Below are 23187 nucleotides of genomic sequence, written 5' to 3' on the forward strand. Positions count from 1 at the left end.
GCAGCATCTGTCATAAGCAGCCCTGAGGTAGTCTGTTAATATACAAAAACAGAAAAAGCAACAATAATAATGATAATACAGGAGCTACAATAATAATGATAATACAGGAGCTATTACCAATTATAAAAGCAATGAACGATTCATTTATTCTGTTACCTTACAGAGTTTAGTTATTACTTTCCTTTCAAGTCAAGCCAGGACTTTTCATGCTTCTGGACCAGTGCCAGCACTACATCGCAGTTTGACAAAATGTACTGCAAAGTGTACTCTCTCTCTCTCATGCACTGATACACTGTGCACAGCTGTCATCATCTTTTAACCTCTTTCAATGCAAATTAGATGGGATTGGCAGGAGAACACAAAGTGATTTTAGACAGTAGCAGTTTGGTACAATGGGCAATATCCTTATTACAAAGGTGATATTTTATTTTTTCTTGCCATCTGCACATTCTTGAGTTCTACACAGTAGTATATTTCCAATACTTAATGAAATAATATTCATGGATACGTTCGTGGCTTGTTTACTTTTCTAACAATGAAACACCTAAGTTATCTTATACAATCTTTGTTCATTCTGTACATCAGTATTCATCTACCTTCCATTTCACATGGCCAAAGCAGATTTTCCAACAGGCCTCTTGTTTACTGAGAAAGTCAAGGATAACATCATATACAATCCATCCGGAAGGAGGTATGCATTTATTGTTACTTACCCCACCAGAAAATACTCAAGTTTCTGGTAAGGGAGTGACTCAGTGTGCAATCTGGAAGTGCCTGTTAGCAAATAAATGGTCTGTTTTCTGGGAAGCCAGATATTGCACCAAATATCTCCCTGTAATTTGCTCCTCCTCTTTTCCATCACTATTATAACAGTGAAAGTTAATCTCATAACATAAATACAAATACTTCTACTTCATTACCAAAGGTTCTAAAGAGGTTTATTCTTCCTGTGTGTCCTGGTTTCAGTTAGAACGGAGTTAATTTTCTTCCTAGTAGCTGGTAGAATGCTATGTTTTGGCTTAGGATGAGAAGAGTGCTGATAACACCCCGATGTTTTAATTGTTGCAGAGCAGTGCTTATACCAAGCCAAGGACATCTCAGCTTCTTGCTCCGTCCTGCCAACGGGCAGGCTGGGGGTGCAGTAAGAGCTGGGAGGGGACAGACCCAGGACAGGTGACCCAAACTAGCCAAAGGGGTATTCCATACCATCTGACGTCATGCTAAACAACATATAGGGGTGGCTAGCCGGGGGAGGGGGGCCAGACTGCTCGGGGTTAGGCTGGGCATCGGTCAGCGGGTGGTGAGCAATTGCATTGTGCATCACTTGTTTGTACACATTATTATTAGTAGTACTATTATCTTCATTGTATTATTATTATTATTATTGTTATTATTATTTTCCTGTCTTATTAAACTGTCTTTATCTCAACTCACGGGCTTCACTTTCCATTTCTCTCCCCCGTCCCAGAGGGGGAGGTGAGCGAACGGCTGTGTGGTGTTTAGCTGCCGGCCAGGTTAAACCACAACACTGTGATTTCACACAACTTCTCAGTCCCATTAGTTCTTAAAATGTCACTTACAAGTGTTATCTCATTGAATGAGAGGCTTAAATTTGAAATAACAATAACTCAAAGTTAATATATGAAAATTCCCAAACACAGATACTCATTCTTTCACTGCCTTCATCTTAAGGCCAAAGACTTCATCCCTCTACTTCAGTTTTATCTTGCTAGGTGATAATGTTTGTAGCAACTCAGTTATTAGTGTTTGAAAAATACTTCTCACGCCTAGAATCAGTGTTGCTAATAAATAAAATACTACATAAAAGCTGTGTTATCAGAACTCTTGTCTGGGTGTAACAGTCTAAAAATCTCAGTAGTAAGAGGAAATTTAAGTAAAAATAGGCTTGTATGAGAATCTATAAATAACACAGCTCAGAAGCTATTCAGATATTCATAGGAATAGAATCATAGAAAAATCTAGGTTAGAACAGACCTTCAAGATGATCAAGCCCAACCATCAACCTGACTTACCAAACCCTACCATTAAACCACACCTCTTATGACCATGTTTATACGTCTTTCAAATACCTCCAGGGATGTATACCCCATCACTTCCCTGGGCAGCCTGTTCCAATGCTTGACCACCCTCTCAGTGAAGAAATGCTTTCTAATATCCAATCTAAAACTCCCCTGGTACAACGTGAGACTACTTCCTCACATTGATACAGTTTGCTCGTATGGGCACAAGAAAATAGTCTTTGTTTAAATTGGTGTTTAATCTTTCATTCCCTCACGCTAGATTTAATTTAAAAATAAAAATTAAAAAAAAAAAAAAAAAAAAAAAGCTTTAAAACCAGTGTTTGTAAAAACATGATATCTGATGATTTAAATTTGTTTATATGTTAATGACTGGTGGTACAATGTTTCACTGTGTAGTTCTTTCATTTAGAAGTTATGTCATAAAAGAGAGATTGCACTGAAAACCCTTTTCCCTTGCATTGAACAGAACTAGAGAAGCACATCCGAAGATGCTTCCTGAGCTGTAGAAGCTATAAATCAGTGGAGTTGCAGTGTGTGGAACAATACATCTCTTTCAAACTGCTTTCAGAAAAAATTGCTCCATCTGTTAGCTACTTGGTAATAAATAAAGGGGATCAGAATAAAATGGATTTTTAAAATAATTGATAATGTATTATACAGAAAGATTTTCTATGCCAAAGTATTTCCATGTTGTTTTGACATGATTATTACAAATTAGCCTTTCCAGTAGCTTTCTTTTGCACAAGCATTCTGACACAACACTACTTCCCATTACTTTTTTAATAAGCTTTATTAAGAGCTAAATAAATTATTCCCAATTTACAATGATGCAAAGAATCAAAATGGGTACTTCTCATTAAATCCACAATTTACTGATTGTGCTTCACCAGCATTTTGAATAAGAACTCTCATGAGAAACAAGTATTTGTGATAATTCTTTTCAAGAATTTTAGAAAAACTTGCTGTCAGTGCAACTGAGTGATGAGAGAACTTGAAAGATGTAGTATTTTGTCTACAAGATAGCCTACAAGTTGGGTAGCATCAGAGAAAAACTTGGCTTTACAAAGAAGGGTCTGAGTTAATTCCAGTGCTTATTGGATGTTAGATATGTGGAGAGTGTGAAATTCTTGATTCATAAAACCAGAATACAAATGGAGTATTACTGAGTTCCCCAACCCAACAAACAGCCAAAAAAAGTCCATGCAAAAACACAAGCTTTTTAATTTCAGTGTAAGGCAAACAAGTATAAATTAAAAAAAAAAAAAAAAAAAAAGTTCTGGAGAAAGAGAACTTCAATTTTACAAAACATTTCCATTGTAACAGAACAATGTAGTCTACAATAATAGTTTCAATGCTTTCTGGTTTTGATTTTTGTTTGTTTTTAACTCATATAGCAGATACGCTAGATACTGCATGTATTTCTTTTATTTACTTGTACAATATATGTACCAGTCAACTTAAACAGAAGGAATGAAGTGCTTTAAGACTGACTCTTACAGATGAGATATAACTTATCATCATGTAAATAGTTCAGAGCATACCAGAAACTAATCTCAGGTCAGCAGATTACCAGACCAGTGGCTTAAATAACTCTTGTTCTGTAGCTCAATAAAAATCACAAATGCAAAATGAAATTGTATTTCTTAATATCTGTCAGAATTTCGGAAAATCATTCACCTTGTGAATTCTGAAAAAAAAAAAACCTTCCATCTTACTGAAAGCTAGTGTATGTGAAATTTAAAAACATGTAGATTTGTTAAGATTATTTTTTTTAATGTTTAGAGAAAGCTAAACAGAAAAGTCAATCTAGTGATATGTATATATATTTCATTATTTCTAATATGTTAGAATCTAAAACCTTCAGTTTAAAGGTCATGATAACTATTGTGCTGGCAGTCCACAGAACATACAGGGCACTATCCCTCTCCCCAGTGGGACTGTAATTATTGCTTCTTACAAAATGAACTATCTAAAGGGAGAGTAATGAAGTAATGTGTTTTTGCAAGTTGTGGTTTTGTTTGTTTGTTTGTTTGTTTGTTTGTTTGTTTTTAATGTACAGGATCATTAGGGTCAGAGCTAGAGGTCTATCCCACCAGAACAGACTAAAGACCAGCTTCTTCTTTCCTTCAGATCAATATATGTCTTTACAATAATTTTGGTGCAATAAATCTTGGTGCAATATAACATTTAACATAAAACCCCATTTTTTTATATTTTTTTTTAAATACAGCTACTGTGAGTGCTGTAGAGGAATCTGTCAGCCCTTGTATATGCCCTGAATTTGCAGTGTCAGAATGTTCTTGTTCTCCATAGTAAGTTATTTATATTTCTTGTAGCTTCCTTCATCCAAGTCTTGTAGCCAACAGAAAATTAATGGGGTTTTGATTAGGCTGATAGTGATTTCCAATCAGTCCTTAATATTTAGTTGATGAAATTGTATTAGACGTTGCTATTACAAAGAGGTATTTACATGCTAGAAAAAATGCCGCAAGGGAAGCTGTAACTGGAAGGTATGGCAGCAGCATGAGCAAGGAGAATTCTACAGTGCTTAAACTTGATGTTCTAGAATTTCACAGGTCTTATGAAAGTGGAGCGTATCTGGGTTTGGGTTAATTTATTCACAAATTATGCTATGTTATAACATAGATTTGATCATATTCAGGAATAAACCATTCCAGAGTGAAAAATTATTATGCATTAACCAATCTTATATAGCTGCTGAAAGCATTTTCTTTTCATCTCCTGTCTCATTTTTCACCTTACTGCAGATCTGTGGGTGTAATAACCATAAAACGATCCTAATGTCCTATTGTATATTATTACTGAAACACAACATTACTGCTTAGATTCAGTTTACTTTTTGACCCCTAAGTCTGGAAGTTGTTGCTATGATCATTTTTATGTGAGAAATTTAAATAGTCAGAAGTGTTATAACATTGAATTTAACAGGAAAAACAAAACCAAAAAAAAAAAACCAACAACAACAACAAGTTACAAATTAGTAAGAGTGGCCAGGCATGAAAATAGAGTTCCTTCCTTCAAATAGAAGTTATCTACACAATAGCCCTATATCAGGAACATAAAATGTGTAATTAAAGTTCTGAACAGAAAAATAGCATGCCCTGATTATACACAGTCAGTGAAAAATTAGAAAAGTTTTTGAAATCTTTTAAGCCACAAGGCCGTGATATGCCATAAAAATATGGAGAAGGTTGCATTATGTTACCTCATAACATGAGATTAGAGAGTTCAAAAATATATCCTAACTTTGGCAGTGGACTAAAGAGCTTGGAATTATTTTACCTACTCTGAAAGCAAGTGGATACCTCACATTGTTCTCTGAAAGTATTTTTTATTTGTTTTTAATCCCTAGAGTTTAAACACTGTATGAAGAACTCTGGTCAGGAAGTATGATGGATTCATCTCTCTTCTCATCTACCTGATCTCTTTACTTTGTCTTTAACCTCTGGATAAACTATGTTTGATTTTAAGTCAGACATTATATCTTCATATGGTCTCCTACAGTGCACCCATTTTAAATCAGATATTTATAGAATAAAGAAATACTACTGCTCAAAAAGGACTGAGAAATTATATCTCATTAAATACAAAACCATGATTTCAGTCTATAGGGATAATAAATGGGAGAAAAATAAAAAATATTATAAACACTAAAATTAGCCATAGTTGTCACCCAAAATATCTTTCTGCCTTTAACTCACAGAATTCAAGAATGAAATTTTGTTTGAATGAAGAATGAAAGCTTCATCAGTAAACCCATCTCCAGATGCAGAGCCTACCAGAATGATGTTAGTCTGCATACATTTGTGTTATTCCTGAATTACAAAGGATATTTGAAATTAGTCTAGAGAAAATTGACTAGAACTATGCAACTATGCTTACAGCAGCTGTACATCAGACTATGTTTTGCTATTACAAAAAAGAACAACACAAACATACTGAAGCATTCAGGTTCACATTACAAACACCACACAAAAAAGCCAGGAAACGATGGCATGAGGCACTGCATTCCAAGACACACACACTTTCAAATACACATATTACTACAAGTTCTGCCAGAGACTAACTACAACTCTCAGCATAATGTGTTCCCCTTAAAGCAATGCATCTGTTCTGCAAGGTAGCTTAAGTCTGCTTCAAGAAGTTTGTAGTGTCACAGTACTCATTGCCTTCTCCAATGTTTTTTTTTCCTAGACTTAACTTACAACTATTAACTGAGGTAAAGTAGAGATAAGAGTAGGAAGAGGCAGAAGTTTAACAGAACATCAGAGTAAATGCTGAATGAGAAAAAAGGTATGCTAGCAATTGTAAATAGTCTCCAAGAAAAAAAAAGAAAAATCTAATACAGCAAAGAGTTGCTGTTAAAGGAAAATATTTCAACTGAAAATAAATTCTCCTTGATGAATATAGATGATTATACCTCTGAATTAATATATTATTAGTAAATTGCTTTCAGACCTGTTTTCAGCTATTAGAGCAATTATAAATTACGCAACTCTACTTGAATTTTTCAAGAACTCTCCCACACATTGTACCTAATCAACTTAAGATGCTCATATTTAAGAAATCTAGCATAAACATGCAATGCCTTTCAAAAATATCCGTCAATAATGAAAAGCCAAAGTGTCAATGACAAATTTCAGCCAGAGGCAAACTTAGTTTTCCTATAAAAATAAACAAACATGGATAAACGGAAACAAAAAACCCACAACCATACATAGAGAAATCAAAGAACTAACACTATAAAAATTTCCTGCTGACAGGCTGAATCTGTTTAAAGGAAAAACAAGACCTTCCTACATATATTATTGAATCTATTATGAAAGTTTCAATAATTCATCTCTGGAACCATTACAAACATTGAATTATACAGTTTCTGCAAGGAAAACAAACAAACAAACAAGTCCACAAGTTTTTCCTCTACTCAAAGAGGCTTATTGTAAAAAGCTGAATGCAGCTGATTCACAAAAACGTCTTTTGTTATGGAAATTCCCTGGTTTGCTGTTCTGACAACATAGATAAGTCCTTCACTGAAGGTTCAAAGATAGTAATGGGAGTAATAGAAATAACAGGTATGAGAATAAGGAATGGTACAAGCAGTAAAGGGACCATCAGTGAAAGTAAAAACAGGTTCTAAAAGGAGTAATGTTTGGAACATTAGGGAACATCATCTAACTAGCTGTAATTCAGATAGCTCAGCTGGGGCCACAGCTATAAGCGAGGAAGGCAGTCATTGAAAGATGGCAGCAGCCCAGACTGAGTCTCACATTTGAAAGGTTGACTCATATCACTATCATAATTAGCTAGCTTAAATGTGGCTTGGTTATTTTTAGTCACACATTTCAGTCGCCTGAAAGGATGCCAGTAAATTTTAGTGTAGCTATTGCTAATCGCGATGTCATAAGTGAACATGGCTAATGCAAAGTGGTAATGACCTCAGAGCCCTAAAGCAGGCTAGGATCTAGGAATGGACCAAGCATTGATGCCTGGCTAATTAAAAAAAAAAAAAAAAAAAAAAAAAAAAGGAAATTACATCATCTAAGATGTGAGGATTTCATTCTCTGAAATAGACACTCCCATCCATTTACAAGTAGCTAAGTAGAGGTTTCCTATGTACGTGAAGCTACATATACACAATATATTATGTATAAATGTAAGCAAGGTGCAATGACTGACTGATAACTTCGCCTGATAAACAGTTTTGATCACCTTTCTGCTTTAGAAAAAAAAAAAAAAGTATTGTCTTGAACTGCTGAACTCAATCTTAGTTCTAACAGAAATTGTCTTCTGACAAGGAGGAAATCATGTTGGTTCTAATAGGCTAAATTCACAATAGACAGGATCAGCTTCACTGACTTTAATATGCTGAACTCCTTGATTGTGCTCATCTTTTTCTTAAGTTTTAAAAGTAGGAAAAAGGAGGTTACTACTGTAAGTACTGCTCAAAGATGTTTTAAAAGTTTAGTGGGAATATATTTCCCTCTGGAAAAACTGGTTGATGTCAGACCAGCAGATAACCTGGTTACCCATTTTACCCCTAACAAAGTCAGTGGGTAAAAATGGGGTAAAAAACCCCATGCCTGTGAAATGCTCCCAAGAAAGTGAGTGCTAATTAATAACATGAAGGCACCTCTCTGCTTAAATATTTGTGCAATAAACCTTGAAGAGACTAGTTAGAATGAGAAATTTGAACAATCACAAAAATAAAACAGAAAACACCCAGAAGTATATTTAAATATATCTTCCTTTTTCTATAATTCACTAAAGATACACTACTCAAAATCTTGCAGAACAGCATAAAAGATAGTTATTCAGATAGTCTATTACCCACTTAATTTTTGGAGCAATTTGACCTTCCATTTGGATTTTGATGTGAATACCACACAAGATGATGTCAGGAGCAGTCAAAGCATCATTGGTGCTAAGAAGCTCAGTTGATTGTAGCAGTGAGCTAGTGAGCTATAATTTAAAGGGTCAAAAGCCTTCTGTTATTTTCTTATGGGGCTTTTCTCTTTTGATGACTGCACTAACAGGCACTGTTCTATTTATTCATTGAAATTTATGTTTATATTCCATGGGAGACGCTCGTCTATCTGCCAGCCTGTGTCAGCAGAATTATAAACCTGTCAGTGACACAGTATTTTAGTAGTGACCTATGTTGGCTGTAAAAACAAATGTAAATGTTCAGACAATTACTTCTACAGAATGAAAATAGTTTCTAACAAATAATACTGTCAAATAAAGTAGTGACACCACTCATCCTTAAAATAATGAATTTACATAGCTGCTTTGAATCATATAAAGGCTTCTGAAAGGCTTTATTTCATCTACTCCCTCAAGAAAACTGCAGGTAACTTCAGATCTGTCTAGAATATGGTTAAACAGACAAGCATGAAACAACTTCTAGAGAAGTTTTATAAGGTCCTGCTGAACTTAAATCATCACAGCAAAGTTCCACTACTCAAAAATTGTCTCTCCTAGCCCACGGATGTTAACAGACTGGAAACTGCCATGTCAACATGTAGGTGTGTATTTGCATATTCATCTATACATGGTAGAAAAGACATTATATTTAAGCAGTATATTTGCCTTATAGCATTAAGTTCATTGTTTGTTTTTTTTTCTCCTCTTTGCTTTTCATCTTCACAGGTGAGGTAATTTCATTCACTGTAGGAGTTCAACACAGTGTAATACTGGGGAAAGGGGTTCTATACACACCAAGAGTGAAGATTATTTCAGGAACTATTTACTATTTCTTAAGCCCTTACAATACATGTTGCTTATATTATCATCAAATAAATAGTAGATTTATTATTCAATTTATCATTAAATAAAAAGTAGAAGAGATTGCAAGAGGTTATCTGGTTTATTTTCTTGCCCCAATGTTTTATAGAATTAAGGTATTTTGCTCAGGGAGATAGGAGGACAGTGAGCATCAATTAGTGCCAAAGTCTTTAAATTAACTACAAAATTAATAACAGCATATTAAAACTATAAAACAACACTTGTAATATGTGCTCATTTTATAGATAAGCTAAATTAGTGTAACCATTCCAAATTAGCTCTATTTCAGGAGTTACAGAGACAAACAAATCCAGTCTCCTTTGGTCTCTGTATGCACTAGGATTATGAAGGATTTGGTTCATAATAGCCAGACTAATTATACTTACACACTTAGGGCATTCTTTCATATGAGCTTCATATGAGTTTACATTAAAGAACAACAACAACAACAAAAAAAAACATTTAAGTGTATAAAGTCATACCAATCTAGTCTGATAAATATTAAAAGGAAAATTGTGAATAACGCTGTTTTTTAAAATTTAAGATTAAATGTTATCTGTGTATTTTTTTTCAATTAGTGATATTGAAAATTAAACTCTAACATAGTTTATTTCATTTGATACACTTCACATTTTGCTAGTTTTAAGATATGCTTTATAACTGAAGAAACAGAGAAAATATCTCTAGTTTAGTTTCCTCATGACTACCTTTCCCTATTTAAAGTAAATGCTTTTTGAACCATTTTATTGGATGTTAGTTATTGAATGTTATGCATAATCCAGTTATCTTCCTGAAGTTTTTATTTTAAAATCTTTTTAAAAAGCTATGAGCTGTGACATTTTAGCAAAACTTTAAAAAACAAAACAAAACAAAAAAAACACTTTTCTATAAGTGTTCTTTGTATTATCAACTAATAGCTTCAGAAATGTTTTTTTGTTGTTTGTTTTGTTTTGGTTTGATTTGTTTTTGTTTTTTTTTTTCATTTAACAATAAATAAACAATTTTTTTTTTCTTGTAGAACTTCTACTAAGAGTATCCTGGGGTCATTAATTTTGGGTACTCTGACATTAATGAAAGCAACAGAAACACTTGACTAGGGAAGTAGGTCTCCCATCTCCCTGCTTCACCTAAAATAGATGATACATAACTACTCTTACATTATCTGCTTGAATCCTATTTATCCCAGTGGACATGGAAGTTTTATTGTAGTTTCAGGCATTTCCATGTGAGGTGGAGAATATAAGAACAGGAAAATTATTTCATTCACACACACAAAAACAAAACAAAACAAAACAAAAAAACACTGCTCTGTAAGAGTTCCCTTATTCTTAGCTGTAGATATTTATGCTTCAGAGAAGGAATTTATTACACCTACACATTTTTGAAAGTAAGCAAGCTGATGGCTAAAATGACTACAAATTTTAACAAGTGTTATAATAGGAACTCTACTGATAAATGTTTTGGAAAATCTGGTCCTGATACATGTGCCCAAACGGGAGTTAATGTATTTTAAAATGCTTTCTCCTACTACAAATGCTTGAAGACTACTATTTGGGTTCTTCAATTTCTTTATTATTTCTAAATAGATGCTTTCCAGAGGTGCTGAGCACGTGGCTGGTTAAGTTCACACAATCACTGGATAGTCAGCACGTATGACTAACAGGCCTATACACATTTCTAGAAATTCTGCTTATTCATTACTGGAAAATGATAAAGTCTGCTTTTTATATCACTTTCTCAGCCACGTTTTTCAACAAAGGAGCTTCAAACTAATCACTGTTCCTTGTGATAGCAGTTAAGTACTTTTGTTTGTTTATTTTAAGTTGCTCATGTTGCAAACTAACCTTTCATACTCATTAGAAAAGTATTCTAAATAACATAACATGCTCCACAAAAGCTTTTGGCAGGTCAGACAGACAAGGGACTGAAAGGTGATTGTGGCCATTTCTGAGTGATGTGGCTGCCAAAATTCATGGACTTGAGGAAGTTTGACCTTGCACAGACAGTGATCTGTCTTCATGAAAACTGTCACATGCACATGCCTCAATTTCACAGAGGAGCAACTGGAACTGTTAAAAAAAATAAAATAAAATAAAGAACCTTGGACATCCCTAAAGAGAAAAAAAAAATGTTTAGAGTTTTCAGGGCCTCACCTAGAGCTAAAATTAACTGAATCTCCCATGTGGGTGTACTCTGATGAAAACAAATTTTCCACAAGCCATAGTGTTGACTCTTTCATGGCCATCACAAACACAAATGAAAATTTCTCTCTCCTACCAGAGCTAAAAAGCTAAGTCTTCATTAGCACAGAAACTTCTTTTTTTTTTCCTTTTCCTTTTGTCCTTGCAGAAAAAAAAAAAAAAAAAAAAAAAAAAAAAGTGGCCAAGACCCATGCAGTTTGAAGGAAAGCATTCAGCATGGCAAAGAAAAAAAAAATAACTTTTTTTTAAAGAAAGTCAGTATCATTTAATACCAGCATTCTATGACAAGGAGATCTGTTCATTCTCCCATCATGTACACAGAAAATATAAGTAGCCATCATTAGCCAGGAGGGCTGAGGGAAATGTAATGTTTTAATTACTTTGCCTTGGGAAGGTAGCAGGAGCTGGTTTAGTACATATGCTGAGAGCTCAAACATTCATCCATGGAACTTGAAACTGCTTTAAAGAGAGCATTTGAATCTGGCTGTAGTGACAGAAGACCAATATTATCTTATTAAACAAAATAAATGAAGAAAGGATGCATTCACTGCTGATTTGCTATGTCCATCTGGGATCCTTTCAGGATGACAGGAATGCTGTATTATTGAGTGACAGAACTCAGGAGGAATTTGAAGGAATGCAAGGAGAATCAATATTGTTCTGTACAGAAAGTAAATAATGTATTTATTGACAGACTTTAATTTTCTAATATTTGAGAGCAAACCACAAGCAGCACATTGGAAATTTAGGTATCTTTAATTTGAGGGAAAGCAAGTCAGGTCATTTATTGTCCTGTTTTAAGCAATAATCTTAATACTGGAGTTGGAGCAAAGATGGCAAAGACTTTCTATACTGTTCGTACAATACTCAACACAATGGGAGAATGACTGCTTGGACCTAAAGCAATTAATACAAATCAATACTATTTGGCTTCTGTTTTTACTACTTTTGAAATATAGAGATGATTGCTGTGAACATCACAGCATTTTGCAAACAAAGTTATACAAGGATGGGAGAAATCTTTTCCTATTCTCAAAATAGCTTCCATCTCTAGGATGATTTCAGATCTAATAGATAAAATTATTTATATATATATACATATACTAATATATATATAATGAAAATGACAGGCTTTGTAGTCCAAGTTAAAACAAGTATTTTAATTACAACTCAGTTTTGCCATACATGAAATATTTGGATTTTATTTTGATTTTATATAAAAAGTGATGTAATCCACGGGATTCTCTGCCAGAAAGCTAGAGGAATATTTTTTTCTAGTCTTATTATTTCAAACCAAGCTCATGATACTTATTGCAGGACTCTGCAATACTGATTCTTAAGGAATTTTTAGATCATAGTAACAGAGGATATGACCAAGCTACCAATAAAATCAAGGAAATGCTTGCATTGTGTTACTTTCATCCTAAATGAAATTTAATATTTATTGACTTGGGAGGTGTGGGAGGGGGATTTTCTATGTCAAACATTTCAAGTTAGCTATCATCCCTTTAGTTTCAGGAAAATTGTGTCAAGGCTATAAAGATATAAATTTGTCATGTCATCAAAATTAGGCACATCAAAAAAGTTAAGCCTTCAAAAATAAGAAATAAGAAAGAATTGTTCCTATTTTGAGAGAAGGAGAATGTATGAAAGAAGTAACCTTGTGCCTGGTTGAATTAAACATTTTTCACAGATCATTGGTTTAGTCCTTTGAACTACCTCACTTGCTTTTGTTGATCTCCAATTTTTAATAATTTTTCAAGGAAAAATCAGGATTTATTCTGGCTGCTTGGAGTATCAACAATGAAACTGTCACCATCACTATTTCTCTTACACCCACCTAACTAAGTAGAATCACAGAATAATCACAGTTTCCTAAAAGTACAAAAATCATGGAATGAATTATCTTCAAGATAACCTTGATAAAAAAGCAGAGTGTTGGAACTGGGTGAGCTTTAAAGTCTCTTCCAAGCTGAGCCATTCTGTGATTCCTGACGGCGTCACTCCCTCTTATGCCACTTTCTTGTTTATTGCACAGTGAACTTGCTTATTGCACAGTGAACCAGATCAGAAAAAGTATCCAGGCTAACTTTTTGGCATGCTGCTTCTTTGCTGGCTTAGTTATATCAGTTTGGATCAGTTGTATCAGTTTGGATCAGGATCAGTTTGCCAGTCCACACAGACTTTTGTTTGTTTGTTTGTTTTAAGTAACAATAATGGCTTATGCTGACCTATGTGATTTGTAGAACAACAGTATTAGCCATGACATTGCACAGAAAATTTGAATTCAAAAGAGAGGTCTAGGCATATCTTAGATGTACAGGAAGACAACCATAAATTTATCTAAATCTAATAATTTCTCATACTGGAATCTTGGCAGAAGGCTTGCCAAGGCTTACATTCTTGCAGGTAATCTCATGGGAACTTTTAATAGATTTAAAATATTAAAAAATCTTATTTCATCTCATCTGGAAAAACAAGATGACTGTCATAGTAGAGAACCATCTTGTAACGGAGTTATTAGCCCAGTGATGCAGGAGGAATAGTGCCATCTACTGAATTAACTAAGCTCTTTAAAACATAACTTAAGAACGTCTCTCATCAGTTGATCATTGTACTGAGGAAGTTGTCATCCAGCTAATTTAATAGCAAATTTCTGTAAAGATGCTTCAAATCACTCAGCAACTGCTGTATTTCCTTTGCCATTATTGAATTTCAAGATCTTATTCACAGAAGAAATAAAGTTATTCTTTTCAAAGATACTATACTATTTGCAAAGATACTATAAAGTACCTTATATGAGTACAGAATACTTGGAACAGTCCAAGGAGCATGGTCAGCTGTTTAACGCTACAAGCCTGGGACTTGCAAGCAACCAGGGAAGTGGTGGAGTCACCATCCCTGGAGGTCTTTAAAAGACATTTAGATGATGAACTTAGTGATATGGTTTAGTGGAAGACTTGTTAGCGTTAGGTCAGAGGTTGGACTCGATGATCTTGAGGTCTCTTCCAACCTAGACAATTCTGTGATTCTGTATATATACACTTAACGTTTTTGCAAATAGCCAACCCAGCATATAAAATTAAAAGAAATGTGAAGAAAGAGATTACCAAGGGTTCATACCACTACCTAAGTGTCTTGAATACAAATATTTGAAATATTTGGTGGGGGGGAGCGAGGGATGGAAAGATGTTTTGGTAATAGCAAAAGAACTGATTGAAGTACATATGGTGAGGTTTAACCACACAAGCCTCATATGCAAACACTGAGAAAACTAAGTACTTCTAGGCTTTCCACTGAAAATTCATCAAACTGCCTCCAGAGAGAAGAGCAGGAGATAAAGATTCATCATCAAAATACTTACTGCTTAGTAGCATTAAGATGATGTGTGTATATAGAAAAAGTATTTATAAGCTACTTTGGAAACTTTGCAAACTGAAAGAATATTGATAGATCGAGTGATACTTATGCATATAAATCAAGTCTCTACAAATGTTTTAGCATCAATTCTTTTCAGGAGGCAATTCAAGGCACTGACCAACAAAAATATAGCCAAACTACTAAGAAAACGTACACATTATTAAATCTTTCACTTGGTTAAGCAAATAATATGATTAGAGGCTATTCTATGGTTAATCATTGTAAATAAATAAAAAAAAAAAAAAAAAAAAAAACAAAGCAAAAAAAAAAAAAAGTATTTTCTCAATTCCTAAACAACTAAAGAAGGCTTAGTAATCATAAAATCAGATTCAGAAATATCCCCAGGTATATTTTAGATTTGATAGTACAGAATCCTAATAGATACACTCTTCTAACTTATGATCACTGAAACAAGCATCTCAAGAGATTTTACTTCAGACAAAAATTAACTGTTATTTTTTTTGCTTCTAAAGAAAAATCAGGGATTAAAGAAAATAATTTAGAAATGTATGAATACTTCATTTCTGTGAATCATATAGTGCAAGGCTGCTATCCTGCAGTTCTCATTCAGACGCGTTTCCCAACAGGACTTCTGACTATAATAAATGAAACCCAAACTTGCTGAACTACTAGCTGAAAATAAAACAGATACATTCTTAAGTATTAAAAGCAATGTTATGAAGTCTTTCAAAAACAGTGATACTATAAGTCAGTAAAAATTCTTTCCAGATTAGACTTTTCCATGATATATGTAGTATACCTTTGGGAGTTTATGTATTAAGCTGGTGTTAGGTTGGTAAATACTAAAAATATATTGGTTATTAATGAGTTTACAAATGTACCATACAATTGTTGAATTGCTTTCTGCTGACATTTTGGCAAGTCTACACATATTTTACCTTTCTGCAAAAATTCATTGAAACATCATGAAGACATACACATCTTTTGAGGAACATTCTCATGAAAATCTTTAAAAACCTCTGGATTTTCAAGTCATCTTGTCAAGTAGCAGAAACCCTATTATATGAGCTATCAGCCTGTAGTGGGTTTACGTGGCAAGGTTTTGGTAGCAGGGAGCCATAGGGGTGGTTTCTGTGAGAAAGATCTAGAAGCTGCCCCATGTTTGGGAAGGGCCCCATTGTTTTCCAGAGCTGAGCCAGTAAGCGATGTTGTTTTGCGCCTCTGTGAGAGCATATTTAAGACAGGGAAAAAAAACGCTGCGCCACACAGCAGCTGGGAGAGTGAGAGGAGTGAGGAACAGCCTTGCAGGGACCAAGGTCAGTGAAGGAGGAGGGGGAGAGGTGCTCCAGGTTTCGGAGCAGAAGTCCCCTGGGCCCTGTGGTGAGGACCATGGTAAAGCAGGCTGCCCCCCTGCAGCCCATGGAGTACCACGGTGGAGCAGGGTTCCACGCTGCAGCCCGTGGAGGAGACCACAGTGGAGCAGGTGGCCCTGCACCGATGGAGGCTGCCGCCTGTGGAAGACCCCTGCCGGAGCAGATTCCGGGCCGGACCTGTAGCCCGTGGAGAGGAGCCCACACAAGAGCAGGTGACCTGGCAGGAGCTGCTGCCCATGGGGGAGCCAGGTTGGAGCAGTTTTCTCCTGAGGGATGGACCCCGTGGTACGGACCCATATCTGGAGCAGTTCTGGAAGAGCTGCTGCCTGTGGGAAGCCCACGCCGGATCAGTTCAGCAAGGACTGCATCCCGTGGGTGGGACCCCACAGCACAGGGGACGAGAGTGACCAAGAAGGAGCAGCAGAGAAGAAGTGCTGTAGACTGACCATAACCCCCATTCCCCCATTCCCCTGCGCCGCGCGGGGGGAGGAGGTGGGAGAGGGTGGATGGAGGGGAAGGTGCTTTTGTTTTTTTTTTTTTTTCCTTTGTTTCTCACTTCTCTAGCTTGTTAGTAATGAGCAATAAATCTTACTATCTCCTTATGCCGAGACTGTTTTGCCCGTTACAATAATTATTGCGTGATTTTCTCGTCCTTATCTCAACCCTTGAGCCCCTTTTCACATATTTTCTCCCCGTTCCTCCTTGAGGAGGGGGAGTGAGAGAGCAGCTGTGGTGGAGCTCGGCTGCCCACTCGAGCAGAACCACAACACAGCCCAGTCACACAGCACGAGTAGCCAGCTGAGAATACAACTTCATCCCACACTCACTGAAGTCAATAGAAAAATATCTGTAGAATTTTGTAACTGAAGTATATAGGAGCCTTTCCAATTATTTAAACGGGTATCAAATCAGTCCCATCACCAGCAGCAGAAGCTATAGTCTGTGAGTAATATACGAGCTATCCTTAGGCTGCAATGTATTTGCATAAACTTTTTGTTGAATAACTTGAATAAAGAACAAAATAAATCAAAACTGAAATCTATTCACAGTTAAATGGCAAGCTGGAAAAGAGATTTAGCGAGTTAAATTATTCACCAAGCTCCAGTGAGAGCATATTTCAAAGATTCACATTCCCAAGTGAACTCATGCTCTGCCACAATCTTGCTAAATTTAGCATGAATAAGCATCTCTGGACAAATAACAGCCAAATAAAACAGGTGCCCTAATACATGCATTAAACACCTGTTATTTTGCAGAGAAACACAACCACACATACATGATTTTCATTTGATTTAAGATCTTCATGATATACAAAGCTTTTTGTACTGTACACCCAAACAGGGCCTTGTGCCAACACGTATTTGTGACACTACACTAAATACAACATCCAAACGTGTTTTTTGTTTGTTTGTTTGTTTGTTTTGTTTTTTTTTAACTTGTCTGCCCCACTCTCACCTGATCAGTTAATAAGATTTACAATATCAGTTGGTTATGTCTATTATAATTGCTGTGAACTACTTTTCTTTTGCAATCTTTATGAGATGGAGTGACCATAACCGAAAGAACAAATAAATTCATGTTATGTCATTATGTTATACTTCAGTATTATTTCCTTATGTATCCTGTCCTTTCTCTTCTACACCCATTTGCTATTACTTCCATATTTATATTTTTTTAAATCTTTGCAATGGGGTTCTATTAATCTAGAAATTTTATTTCATTGATTCTATAGGCTCCTCCAGCCCTAGTGCTAGATTTTCCACTAAACTGCCCTTCCCACATAATTTACATCCGGATTTCTCTATAATATATTATTTTGTCATCCAATTACCTTTCATTAATGCTTACTCTGTTAGAAGCATTCTACTTCAAAGCAGATGTTACACAACCCTCTCAAAGTTGCTGGATTCTCTGTGTGTACAATATACAACTCCCCCTTACATTTCTCAGAAGCCAAAATGAGTAACCAGTCTCCTGGGAAGGGTTTCTGCACAAACACTCACACAAGCACCCTGAAATTGCCGTATCTGCTTGCACAATCACTTCACTCCCAGTTCCTGAGAGCACAGTGTAAACACACAAGGAGAAATAATGCCATAGGAAATACAATGGAGCAGAGTTCAGCTCTGCACAGCTGTTCAGATACCACCAGAGACCTCAGGTTTTCTGGGGAGCTCTGATGCAGGAATCCAGTCATGAAAGATTAGGTGAGCCAGAAAAGAGCCCTGTGTATAAGGAGTACTGAAGGATGCAGAAATGGAGGAATTGAAAATAATTCTGCTTGAAGAATAAAATCGGAAACAAATACTGACACTAATAAGCTGAATGACTGGCAGTTTGATCAAACATTGTTAGAAGAGTGATGAGCAATTCAGTCACATTTGTTAGGATAAATGTTAATTTTATGTTAAAGAATTTCTTATTTTATTGTAGATGAATTATGAGAAAAATGACTAAGACATAGGCATGTAAATGTCAATGTAAATGTAGATTCTCAAGAATTAAAGCTGCTAATAAGTCTTAGATGGCAATTGGCTGTATTTGCTGAATTCCAATGCTTAAGAAAACCTGTAGCTTTCCACAAGAAAAAAAAAAAGAAAAAAAAAAAAAAAGGAGGAATCTGGAAACATTTCCAAAAAATCAATAAAGATTACCTAAGACGAAACACTTCTATCCAATAGAAAGTCTCATAAAAATAATAAAAAGAATTGAAAACAGTAAGATAGCATGCAGGAGGTAATGACTAAGGAGATGAAGAGGAGAGAGCTCAGAAAAAAAGGCAAGTACAGAGAAAGTGGCAGATAAACCAAGTCGAAAACCCCAAACTTTGTTTATTTAAATTAGCTAGTTGAAAGAGAAATAGAAAACTCATTGAAGTGAAACTAGCAGTGGATAGGGCCATAAAATGTGTGTGAGAAGGATCAATCTGCTAATGGTTTTGACCTCCCTGTTCATGCTAACATGGTCAGGGTGAAATAAAACATTTGGACTTTTGCATGGTAAACAGCAAGAGAGCAGATAATTGTATAGGTACACTTTCTCATATCAGTGATATTTTTTCCTTACAGTTTATCTATGCGGACATAAAAACAGAGGTAATGATCTACTTAGCTTATGCTTAATTTGCATTCAAGGAGCTGAAGCACAGTAAATAATTACTATCTCTCGGTGTTGTTTTAAATCTTGTTGCAAAATTCTCAACTGCCAATAAGTACTAATTCATTTAGCACATTTTTCCTCCCCCTTTTAAAAAACATTTCTGCATTTCATCCACTTTGCTTTCAGAAGACAACTGCACCATGGAACAGCTAAACAATAAATAATGTCAAAATCTTCGACTGCATAAACATATAAGTAGTTTAACTCTCCATGCATAAATTCACTGACTTCAGCGAGGCACATAAAGACAAACAAGCATCCATGTCTTTGCAAAATACAGAACCTAATTATCAAAATACTTTTTTCAAAACAAGACTGTCAAACTCTACTTAGAGAATTTTAAAAGTCTTTTCTACAACTGGTGTACTGTATCAAACTTGCTTTGATCTCCTTAAAGAAACGCAAGTACAAATCTATAAAATAAGCTATTGCTCAAATCTGCTACGGCTGCGATTGAAGCAGGAATCATGCTGATACCTAGTATTTCTTTTTCTCCAGAAACATACTTCTGAGCATAGCTGTTCATAATATAAAATATAATCACCTATTTAGATAGTTTAAGAAGATTCATATATTTTTCAAAGGCAACTACTATCTTTTCACGTTTGTTCTAAGTAAGTTTTTCAGTCTAGCTGACAAGTGTGAATAAAATTATTTACTCTCAGCTTTTCTTAAATTCTTACTAACTTACCTTTCATTATGAGTTTCTATTAAATCTAAATGTGTTATCTATTGCTGCATACTTGATCTTAGAGGAAATCAGAAACTGAGTTTCATTTAGATCCTTTGCTTTCGATTTTTTAGTTTCACCTATACAGTAGAAAAACAAATTCCTTTTCTGATCTTCTGTTTTGCCAGTCTTTCCTCTTTTATACTTTCCCATGTCATCTGTGTAATCTCCACAAAAAATAAGTCCTTTTTTTTTTTTTTTTTCTCATCATTCATAAGTCCGGAAGTAAAAATCATTCAGATTAACAACATACACCCCTATTAAATGTGCTGAACTTGCAAGAACAGAACTTAGAAGATTGACATATGGATTGAGTCCACAAAAAACAGTTTATATCCACACTGTGATTAAATTGTTTAGATGATTCTCTCTGTGATTAAGTAATTCTCCCTACTGAGAGAATAATTTGGATCTCACTGTATTTTCATCAGGTCTACTGACACGAAAAAAAAACCACACGTATACTTCTGTTATCACAAACATTTTCATTAATGCTCTAGAGATACATACAAGCAAACCTTGGAGGAATATGGTGTCCATCACTGCAACATGTGACTACTTCCCATGCACAGAATGCCTCTTTATAATACTCAAAGTTTAAAAAAGCTATTATCCACTTTAACTAACCAATTCAGAGAGTGGCTGAAGCCTGCCTCTTCATCAGTATTTAGATATTTTATTCCTCTTGAAATTAATTGGAGTTAGGAATTTAAGTGATTTACCCAGTTTTCCATAGGGCTTCTGTGCCAGGAAAGAGAACCAAGTTCAGCTCTTTAGTGTATGAAACTCAGCACACCATTATTCCTTTTCAATAACATATTTCACTTAAATGCTCTCTCCTTACCTTTCATTTCTGTCATAGAGAAAACACTCGTAATCAAATTATGCCTTGCCTTGGTGTTCTGTTTGAACCCAACAGGAATCATTCCATAGAGAACTAGGAGGATCTGACTTGCTTTGACAAAGTGTATCTTGCTGTTTAAGTACAAACTAACAAAATAAGTATGGTATTCATAATTTGTGCACTCATATATTCCATTAGACCATTTAATTCAACCAACTCGTCCTCAGAAACTCTACAGGGTGAAGACTGAAGAAACAAGCACAACACATCCTCTCCATCAGGTCCATTCTCTTAAAGATGAGGCCCATTGTCACAGGTGATTTGTTGATGGCACCTGCAAGAAATGTCACAAATTGTATCAGGTGACCTAGTCCCAAGGCATTTGGGGTTTTACAGGTAAAGATCAGCAACTTGAACTTAGCCTGCAAGTAAATTAGAAACTAGTGGTATCTGCAGAGCCTCAACACACCTCACGAAGACAGATACTGAGGACACATTTCATCACAAATTTAGTTTCTGCTGAAATTACCAAAGAAAGCCCATATACATAGCTCTGGAAATCTTTCTAAGAGATGGCACAAAACATACATTAAGAAGGTTCCATTCTCTCCTCATTCCAGTAATTAGAAAATGTTAAACAAAGTCATAGTATAAGGGAAAACCAATTGCTAGATTATGAAAGGATATGTGATGTCAGTATAATTCAAATAATTGTACATATATAAATTAGGCCTACTTCTAAGATTTTTTAATTATTAAAAAGTTTTCATATTGTTAAGAATAGTAATTAAGTTAAGAATCATAATAAAAAAATCCCTATGATCTCTGAAAATAGGAAATGAAGATAAACTAAAATCAGTCATTTAGGAAAATGAAATATTATCCTTTGAAAATCCAAGGTGTTATTATAAGTATTTAATTTAAAATAGCAAAATTTAATTCTCCCATGCAACAAATCAAAGACTGCCAAGGAATGTCACATTATCTGCATAGGGAGGTTTTGCTGGATATGTATTAGAAAGGGGACAGCATATGAAGAAATATATGAAGAAAAGAGGCAACTCAAATGGAAAAAAAATAAAATGTTCCAGTAAGGGTGTATTTGCTCAAAAAGTTATTGTACAGTAATTAAGGTAATGACCTCTGTTTCCTTCTAGATCACGCAAGAGAGACATAGTCTGTTCTGTTTTAGAGAGGCTATGTATGAAGATAGATAAACATAGTAACATCAGAGATACATAATATAAAGAAATGCATACATTTAACTAGAACGTTCTTCAAGACCTAAAGGGTTATGGTTAGCTGCTTGTGACAAATAAGTGTAACAGGATGCCAAATAAATAGTTTCAGGATCTCTCTATCTTGCAATAGACCACAGTGCAGCAACTTGCCAGCTAGCACCAACCTCAGCTGATATATTTATATAACGCATAGCCACATGAAGCTACTTAGTTCCACCAGTCATATTGCCAGTTCTCTTGAATTGATAGTCTTTGTCCTCAGCAGGTCCCCCACTTAGCTTTTGCATTACACTGCAGTGGCACAGCTGTTTTCTTCTGGTTCTGGAAAGAGGGCAAAGCTGTTCTGTGCTGAGATACTGCATGGGATCAGCATGACTTTGAATATTTAAATTTGAAAACATGGACCAATATATAGAAGAAATTGTAGTGTTAATATTCATTAAATTATTATCCTTAAAAGATATCATCCAACTCCAGAAACTGTCTTTGACATCAGTACTTTGAATATTTTTCCTAATTAATATGATGAAGAACGCAGAAGAACAAAGGCAAAAGGCCATGACAGGGAAGGGACTCTAAAAAGAATAATTTATTTTTCCCTTTTCCCCCTCATCTCAAGCTGCAGTATCATAAACACAGGCTACCTTTTTTATTATTTTTTTCAATCCTATAAGACCAAGAAAACACAACAGGTACCAGTGCCAACCTGGCATCCACTGGGTCTTCTGCCTTGCCAAAATCTTTCATTGAGCTGCTAGTTGAAAGTGTGAGGAGCATGCTGATGCTGCAGCTGCTGCTGTTTGTTGTGTCCTATACTGGTGGAGCTTCTCCAAGGATTTCCTCCAGAACAGCTCATTTTCAGTTCAAATGTAATAAAACTCCACATCAAATAAGTTTCAAAAAATCCTTCT

The 23187-nt window shown here is 35.2% G+C and overlaps 1 protein-coding gene and 1 long non-coding RNA gene across 2 annotated transcripts in view; both read right to left on the bottom strand.

Annotated features, from left to right (window-relative positions):
* LOC311443619 (uncharacterized protein) overlaps positions 1–23187 on the bottom strand; it is a 248155-nt gene that overhangs the window by 176332 nt on the left and 48636 nt on the right. The gene's annotated exons all lie outside the window — the stretch shown is intronic.
* Positions 19766–23187, bottom strand: part of LOC311443620 — a 38688-nt gene continuing 35266 nt past the window's right edge. Inside the window, exon 4 of the long non-coding RNA XR_014697356.1 lies at positions 19766–21369. This is a non-coding gene — a long non-coding RNA (uncharacterized lncRNA). The remainder of the gene's footprint in view (positions 21370–23187) is intronic.

The sequence above is a fragment of the Aythya ferina genome (assembly GCF_964211825.1).
Source record: "Aythya ferina genome assembly, chromosome: 12".
Classification (NCBI taxonomy): domain Eukaryota; kingdom Metazoa; phylum Chordata; class Aves; order Anseriformes; family Anatidae; genus Aythya; species Aythya ferina.